We start from the raw sequence: 1,510 nt of genomic DNA, 5'->3' as shown, positions 1-1,510 counted from the left end.
TATGAGAGAGAGAAAGGTATCATAAGAGAAAAACTCAATCTAAAAGTGTGTTTTGGTTGCACAAATCCTCAGAAAAATCCCTCCATAAGCAAACGATTGATGTAAAATCAAGCAGAAACTAAGGCTCCGAGCACAGTTGTGCTGAATTGAGGGTACAACCTGACTGACTTCTGAATGTGTTCTGGGCAGTCATTACAGCTCAAAATATGAAGTCTTCTACCTTGTCCAAGTTAATTTATATTTCAGGTCACAAAGCATCTTGATAGTAAGCATTATGAAAGCTAATGGCTCCTGCTTTATCTTTTTTTTTTTTATGTAGAAAATGCCTGCCTCTGCCTCCTGAGTGCTGGGATTAAAAGTGTGTGCTACCACTGCCAGGTGAGAATTCTTTTCCATCCTAACATACTGAGTTCAGGTTCAGCAACTTGAAGACACCAGAGCCTTTTGCTCCCTAAACTGAAAGCACTTTTCAGGTGTCTCCCTCTCTTGTTCTGACTCATGTCACTGTGATTCTTTGTCTGCCTGTGTCTGTCTGCATCTGTCTATCTCTGTGTCTCTCTCTTTTCTTCTTCTTCTCATCATCATCATCATCATCATCATCATCATCATCATCATCATCATCAGAGGGTAGGTAAGAGTGCAGACTCAAGCATGCTGAGGCAATGTAGAGGTCAGAGGGCAACTCCCAGAAGTCACTTCTGCCTTCCCCATCTTGACATCTGGAGGTTGAAATCACTAGGCATGCATGGAAACTGTTTTTGTTTTGTTCTTTAACCAGCTGAACCATCTCATGACCCTAGAATTTCTTTCAAAACATTTTATCCTCCTCACTTCCACCATATCTAACTGTTGCATGGGCTCTAGACGCTGCCCCGCTGCTTACCTTTCTTATCGCATCTCAGCTCCCACTCCTTTCTGGCTCTGTGCATGTGAAGATGCTTACATTTTCCAAGCTCTGTGCATGTGAAGATGCTTACATTTTCCAAGCTCAAAAGTCACACGTGGAGTGTGCTCGGGATGGTCACTTCATCATTGATCCTTGGGAAACCCCATGCATCATTTTTATTTTTCCAAGATGCCAATCCACAGGTCTATTTCCAAAAGGGCCATTCTGGACATTCTAGAAAAAGCTTCAGCCACTCACACACTTATTCTGAAGAACTAGAAAAACAAGTCACATTTGGTACCTTGCTTTTCCCCACTGCACGTGGAGAATCTATCAGAAAGTTCTCTGTTTTCTACCTTTAAAGGATGTCCAGAATCTGACTCGGCTCCAGTCTCTGAAATGGTACTTAGTGTAAGCAAGGTCTGGTTTCCAATGATAAGAAAGACTTCCAGCATGACTTCCACCTTCCAATATCTCCAGGATCAGCCTTACCCACCGGAAGCTCCCATCCTGCCATATGCCCTACCCAAGAAGCCCAGTTTCTCCTCCTAGTCCTGTGGCTGGCCGCAGATGGTTCCAGAACTTGAGGACCTGACCTTTGCAGCTCAGTGATGGATAGTTTGA

The sequence above is a fragment of the Alexandromys fortis genome, unplaced genomic scaffold (assembly GCF_014885135.2).
Source record: "Alexandromys fortis isolate MF-2015 unplaced genomic scaffold, M_Fortis_MF-2015_v1.1 scaffold_15, whole genome shotgun sequence".
NCBI classification, from domain to species: Eukaryota; Metazoa; Chordata; class Mammalia; order Rodentia; family Cricetidae; genus Alexandromys; species Alexandromys fortis.
The sequence above is the reverse complement of the archived record's forward strand: the minus strand, read 5'-3'. Positions refer to the sequence as shown.